At 37.5% G+C, this 7,032-nt stretch overlaps 1 pseudogene; it reads left to right on the top strand.

Moving 5' to 3' along the window:
• The first annotated feature begins 352 nt into the window (after window positions 1-352).
• On the top strand, window positions 353-1,147 carry LOC109396151 (40S ribosomal protein S4-like; annotated as a pseudogene).
• The last annotated feature ends 5,885 nt before the right edge of the window (window positions 1,148-7,032 follow it).

The following is a 7,032-nucleotide window of genomic DNA, read 5'->3' as shown; positions in this document are numbered from 1 at the left end:
ATTTGGGGAGCTTTATCATTCAGAGAAGCACTAATTTGGGGAGCAGCACACCTAGAGATGTCATTAGACAGTGTGGGGGCTCCCACTGCATTCAGGCCCTCTAAAGTGAAACAAACAAACAGCCCACTGTTAGAATGATTTTGCATTTTGCTAGGTTGATTTGGTTCAACCAATATTGCTTTATGTCAACTGTTTAAGTCAATTCGTAGCTCGTCCAGGGGATCCAAGCATAAAGGCCTCATATTACCATGTAGGATACTCTGGTTTAAAATGTCATTAGAGGCATAGCCTCTGACCCTCTTTTCTTGGAGCATTGGAAAAAGGCAGTCGTTTTTGCCCACTCAGCGCATCCATGGCTTGTGGTCCCAAGAAGCATCTGAAGCATGTAGTGGCTCCAAAGCATTGGATGCTGGATAGATAAACTGACCAGTGTCTTTGCTCCTCATCCACCTACCAGTCCCCACAAGCTGAGAGACTGCCTCCCTCTCATCATCTTCCAAAGGAACAGACTGAAGTATGCCTTAACAGAGGACAAAGTGAAGAAGGCCTGCATGCAGCAGCTTACTGAGATTGATGGCAAGGTCTGAACTGACGCAACCTCCCCTGCTGGCTTGATGGATGTCATCAGCATTGACAAGACTGGCGAGAATTTCCATCTGGACTACAACACCAAGGTCGCTTTGCTATTCATTGTATTACACCTGAGAAGGCCAAATACAAGTTGTGCAAAGTGACAAAGATCTTTGTGGGCACAGAAGGAATACCACATCTCGTGACCCATGATGCTCGCACCATCCGCTACCGTAATCCCCTCATCAAGGTGAACAACACCACTTGGATTGACTTGGAGACTGACAAAATTACTGATTTCATCAAGTCTGACACAGGTAACCTGTGCGTGGTGACCAGAGCTGCTACCCTGGGAAGAATGGGTGTGATCACCAACAGAGAGAGACACCCTGGTTCTTTTGATGCAGTTCATGTGAAAGATGCCAATGGCGACAGCTTTGCCACTTGACTCTCTAACATTTTTGTTATTGGCAAAGACAACAAACCATGGACTGCTCTTCCCCATGCAAACGGCATCCACATCACCATTGCTGAAGAGAGAGGCAAGAGACTGGCAACCCTACAAAGCAGTAGGTGAAATGATCTCTAGGTGACATGATTGGAAGAGTCTTCATCCCTAATTAAAGATGATATATCATGAAAAAAAAGGTCATTTGACATAACAGTGGTTTTAATTTCTTAAGTCTATAAACCCTTGGGAAGTCATTCCTAGGTACCATGATGTGAGAAGCACCATGGAGCTCCACCCTCTAGCAGAATCCACTTCACAACCCTGGAACTAAAACTTTAGTTCTACAGATTACAAATCCATGCTCCCCTCCCCAACGTGAACGTTCCTCATGCCTTTTCTCACCCCACTGCTTCATTCCTCTGCCCATCCCCTTCACTATTTTTTTCTTTTTAGCAAGTAAACAAACCAAATAAAGTAAAATCAAATCCTGGGGTATAGCCAGAACAATAAAATTGCTTGATTCAAAGTCATGCAACATTTAGTGTGTATGTACTATATCGCTAGACATATCTTGTGCAATCCTCCCCTGGTGAAGTAGGTATACTATACCTCCAACTTAAAGATGTGGAATCTCAAGTTTAGAAGACACTACATGGCAAGTCCACGTTCACACAGCTAGAATGTCCAGAAGCTAGGAGTGAATTTCAGTGACTTTCTGCCTGACTCAGTCCTGGTATTCATTTTGTGAGACGCCAACTCCTGTGTCTTCTAAAGACTGATTGAGTCAAAGCTGATAAGCTTTACTAGTATTCTAGGGCATAACAGAAAAAGTTTTTCTTAATGATATATGTTAATTGTATCTTATATTCTGAGCCTGATATTTGAAATAAAATTTAAAATGTGTTTTTCTGACGGGTGTTTTTTGTTTTGTTTTTCCCTAATGGGAAATGTTTTTACTATGATTTGAATCTTAGCTGAAATCCTGGTTCTGACTCTGTGACCATGAATTCATAACTTACTTTCTGTTGGCCTCAGTTTCTGAATTTGTAAAGGGGGAATAAGAATATTTCCAGGGTTGTTAAACTTTATTATAGTACTACTTTTCTACTATTTCTCCTTGGACATTGTCTGTTTCCCTCAGTCGACTAGGAGCTCCTTTTCCCTCAGGAGACTAGACTTCATTGTCATCATCTATGTATCCTCCACTCATTTCATTGAATTATGCATATATTATTGGTTGAATAAATAAATGACTTATGTGACAGCAGTTGTCATATAGTAGGATCTCAGTAAATGTTTATTTATTTTCCTTTTCGCCTTTCTTATTAAGGACAAATGATCTATCAGAAAATTGCTCAAATAATTAACTTTAGGCACTGAGACAAAAATGGAAGAGACACACAGTTGTGCGCCTTTCTCATGGAGGCAAAGGATTCTCTGCAGATGAACCATAGCAGTGTAGGCAGGTATGTGACAGGTTGCACTGCAACATGCTCCCCAGAAGACTAGGTCATATAATGGGAGACTCAATGTCCAAATTATCAGGGAATTGAGAGAGCACAAGCAATCATCTTGAATATGTTTCAGAAACTGTGAAAAAGCAGTTGAATAATTGGCCTTGACATTCCCTAGGCATCACTTTCCCATATAATTTATCTGGTTGCAGCTTGTCTACCTCTGTTAAGGTATCAAAATTCTGAATAGGCACAAAAGAATCAAGAGAAAATGGTTTAACATGAAGGCAAAATATCCATTCATACTTTATACATAAGTAATATTGAGATTCATCTCTTTTGCTGAGATCAGTCTGGGTTCCAGAGCAGGTCTGATTTCAGAGAACACTGAAGCATTTGCCTACAACCTTGAATGGTTCAGCTAGAAGGTGCCAAGATGAAGTAGACAAATTGGGGAAAGAGTACTAATCTTGAGGGAACAAAATGCCAAAAAACACTTTTATGCCAGGTAGTTGTCATAAAACCTTGGGTCGGTAACTTTAGTTGTTAATTTTCATGACTATCTGTTTCATCAACCAGAAAACTAGAGGTGGATAGGATTTGGCTCTCTAGGGGATTTACAGCTTTGGTGTCATAATGTTTTTTTTATATGATTTTCCTGCAGCTGAATTCTACTGGAGAAAAATCACACAACCATGTTGACCAGTCACAACTACAAATCAAGGGGACTCCTTTATATCTTGTTAGGTCTTCTGAAATGTCCAACTTCTCCCTACACGCACACTTCCCAGTTTTACTCTCAGCCAAAGAATTTACCTCATCTTTCATCTGGTGCTATGCTGTCCAACATGGTAGCTACTAGCCAAACGTGGCTATTTAAATTTAAATTAGCTCAATTAAACATTTGGTTCTTCAGTTTAAATAGCTACATTAAAAGTGATAAGTAGCTACATGTGTCCAATGGCTACCATATTGAACAATGAAGATATAGAATATTTCCATCATCTCAGAAATTTCTACTGAATACCTCTGGTCTAGTGTAGAGGAATTCCCTCATTTATTCAAACCTGACTCCTAGGCCTGTTACAAAATACCCATCTATCACCCTTTTTGTGTCAATGGAATTGCCCTGATCCTATAAGGGAAGCAACCCCTCTACTTGTCCTCAGAATGCTGTTTTCTCTCACCAACTCAAGGATCTCACTTTTTGTATTGTTATTTTTTCCCTTTATGCTAAATTATTCTCATTGGCAAACATGACATCTATCTCAAATCTTTTTTAAAAATAATAATATTTTCCACTTCTGGGAAGATAAAGTAGAAGTACTTTTTCCTACTACTCCTACTAAGTACAATTAAAACTCTGGCTGTTGTATGCAAAAGAAACATAAAAAGACTCTGAAAAGTGGAGAGAGAAAGCTAGGAGACTTGGGATCCAAAAGAAAACACAGTGATGTATTCCCTGGGCTTTCTTTTTGCCTCATATATCTCAGACTTGGAGATGAAGAAGTTGGCAACCCAGAAATGTCAATGGGTGCAGACAAAACACCACCAACAAAAACCTAGCCAAAGAACCAGGAAAAGGGAAGCTTAGCAAAACAGAAAACTTTTAGACAATAATTACTCTACTCCAGCCAAACATCACAGAAAAAACTATGGCCCCATCTCCACTGAAGTCAGCAAAACCCAAGTAGGGAGCCTTGAATTCCATCCCTGTGAGACTGTAGGGAGGCACCCCAACAACCCCACTGGGATAATGTCAGAGAAGGCCAAGTAGAGAGCTGGGATTTTCAACCCCACCAGTCAGTAACAAGGTCCAACCCCCACCTTGGTTTGTCAGTGGAGACACTTGGAATATCTGGACTTTCACACACACCCGCAGTAACAAGGCATTCCTCCCCATCCCCGTCAGGGTAGGGTCAGCAAAGGCCTAACAAAGAGCTTAATGAGGATTTTCACTACTGTCCAGTGATAATAGAGCTACCCACTGCAGTGTCATTGGACACTATGTGGGATCTGGAATTCTCTGCTGTGTAGTAATAAGGTCCATCCTCATCTCGGGTGCCAACAGTGGCTGCACAAGCAACCTAAGTTTCTACCTCAACCTGGCAGTAATAAGATGGTGCCCCTTGTTCCCCTGTAAGAGGAGGGTCAGAGAAAGCCAGCGTAAACAGAATATTTAAATAAGATGTAGAGCCTCAAAACACAACATGAAAATATCCTGTTTCAAATAAGAAATTATGCCAAGAACCAGGACTATCTTGAAATGAATGAAAAAAAACATTCAACAGCTGCCAACAACAACATGACAAAGGTGTCAGGATTATCTGATGAAGGTTTTAAAGCAGCTATTGTCAAAATGTTTTATGAGCAACTACAAATACGCTTGAAACAAATTTTTAAAATTAGAAAGACTGAGCAAAGAAATAAATAACGCTCCCCCCCCAAAAAAAAAAAAACTAAAGGGAAATTTGAGAACTTAAAAATATAAAAATCAAAATTTAAAAATTTAGAGGATGGAATCAACAGTATAATGGACGGGACAGAGGAAAGAATCAGTGAACTGTGAGAAAGAACAATAGAAATTACCCAATCTGAACAACAAAGAAAGAAATCAACTTAAATAAACAAAAAAAACAAAAACAGACCAAAAAACAGACCCTCAGAGACGTTTGGAACCACGCCAAAAGAGCTAACACTGGTAACAGCAGAATCCCAGAAGGAGAGCAGAAGTAAGGCAGCGTTTAAAAAGTGCTCAAAAAAAATAATGATTAAAAACTTTCCATATTTGGGGAAAATATACATTTATAGGTTCAAGAAACTGAGCAATCTCCAAACAGAGTAAACCCCAAAACTGCATGTCAAAATACATCATAATTAAACTTCTGAAAACTAAAAAACAAGAAAGAATCTTGAAAGTAGTCAGAGACAAGCAATGCCTTACCTATATAAAAAAGAAATTAGAATGATGACAGATTTCTCAACAAAAACCACAGAGGCCAGAAAAAAGTGACCAAAATTTTTCAAGAGCTGAAAAAAAAGAATGTTAATGTGGAATCCTATACCCAATGAAAATATCCTTCAGGAATGAAGGGGAAATCAAGATATTCTCAGATGAAGTAATACTAAGAGAATTTGTTATTATAAGGCTGACTCAGACCTATGAAAAAAGAATAACTAATGGAAGTGAAAGTTCTCTAAACAGAAAGAAAGAAAACTTGCATTCCTTTTTTTTTTTTTGGCACTAAATAGAAAACATATTTAGGCAAGAGTATGAGGTCTGGTTTGTCAGAGAATATGTTTTGTTAAAAAAAATTATACTTGAGATAACTATATAAAGAGATGAAGCAAGATTATGAAGTATGATATATAACTAAAAGTTATTGGGTTAAGATCTGGAACTTTTTTTTCAGTTACAGTTGACATTCAATATTATTTTGTATTGGTTTCAGGTGTATAACATAGTGATTAGACATTTATATAATTTATGTAGTAATCCTCCTAATTATTCTACTACCCACCTGGCACTGTACATAGTTGTTGCAACATTATTTACTATATTCTCTATGCTGTACATTACATTCCTTCAAGCTTTCCTTCTTTTAAAAGGAAATGTGGAACATCAAAAAGAAAGAATGTGGCAAGCAAAAATATGGGTAAAATCAATAGGTTTTCCTTTTCTTCTTGAGTTTTCTAAATTATGTTACCTAAAGCCAACCTTTTATAAAACCATATAATGAAATACACTCAAAAACACTACAGTTAAATAAAAATTAAATTCTAAAAATATTCAAATAACCTATCAGAGGGCAGAAAGAAGAAAACAGAAAACAAACTACAAAATGGCATAATTAAGCCCTATTACATTCATATCAATAATTACATTAAGTGTAAATGGTTTAAATACACCAATTAAGAGAGTAAATTCAAAAATGATCCAACTATAAGCTGTCTGTAAGAAATTCACTGAAAATATAATAATATAAGCAATAAAGGGGTGGAAAAGATATATCATGTAAACATTAATCAAAGGAAAGCAACATTGGCTATATTAATAATAGATAAAGTAGACTTCAGAGCAAAGAAAATTACCAGAGACAGAGAAGTATATTATGTAATGATAAAGGCTCAACTGACCAAGCAGAGCTAGCATTCCTAACTGTATATAAACCAAAAAATAGAGCTGCAAAATATGTGAAGTAAAACTGATAGAACCAAAAGGTAAAATAGACAAATTCACAATTATAGTTGGTGTTTGAGTTCAAACACCCCCCTCTCAACAATTGATAGAACAATAGACGAAAAGTCAGCAGGGATATAGAAGACTTCAACAGCATCATCAGCCAACAAACAGTGTCTTATCATTTACAGAATGCTCCATCCAACAACAGTAGACTATATATTCTTTTCACATGCTCCTGGAACACATAACAAGATAGATCATATTCTGGGCCTAAAAAAAAAATCTACACATGTGAATCTACAAAACACACTTCTAAATAATCTATGAATCAAAGAGAAAGTCTCAAGGGAAATTTTTAAAATACACTGAACTGA

Source organism: Hipposideros armiger, unplaced genomic scaffold (assembly GCF_001890085.2).
Source record: "Hipposideros armiger isolate ML-2016 unplaced genomic scaffold, ASM189008v1 scaffold_14, whole genome shotgun sequence".
NCBI lineage: Eukaryota > Metazoa > Chordata > Mammalia > Chiroptera > Hipposideridae > Hipposideros > Hipposideros armiger.
Note: the sequence above shows the minus strand (reverse complement) of the source record. Positions and strands in the feature narration are given on the sequence as shown.